The sequence below is a fragment of the Penaeus monodon genome, chromosome 22 (assembly GCF_015228065.2).
Source record: "Penaeus monodon isolate SGIC_2016 chromosome 22, NSTDA_Pmon_1, whole genome shotgun sequence".
Classification (NCBI taxonomy): Eukaryota; Metazoa; Arthropoda; class Malacostraca; order Decapoda; family Penaeidae; genus Penaeus; species Penaeus monodon.
The window spans coordinates 29,398,864-29,399,267 of record NC_051407.1 but is presented as its reverse complement, the minus strand read 5'-3'; positions in this window follow the sequence as shown (position 1 = coordinate 29,399,267).

Sequence of the window (404 nt, the reverse complement as noted above, 5' to 3'; positions counted from 1 at the left end):
CAAATGAGCAAAATGGAAGTAATCATTCAACTCAAATTCGTGTTAAATGTTTTTCTAATAAGGGAACATATGATTTGTTAACGATTTATTAGAAGTATTTCGATTAATATTTTCACTATAGGTTATTCCGTTATTGGAATATGAAATATGAAATTAGGTATCAAGTATTCGAGCCACTAAATAAAGAATTTACAAAATTTTCTATTCCTAAACTTACCATGTTTCCATTATTGTTACTAATACCTCTGATTTCACTTAAGAAAACTGAAATTCATCATACCTGTTGCAGATTGGTTACACTTCACAATCGTATTATATGAAGTGCAGCATAATATTTTTGCTTTGTTCTCGAGTTTGACATCCTAAGAAAATAATGAAAACTTGCTCTTAAACACCCCCCCCCC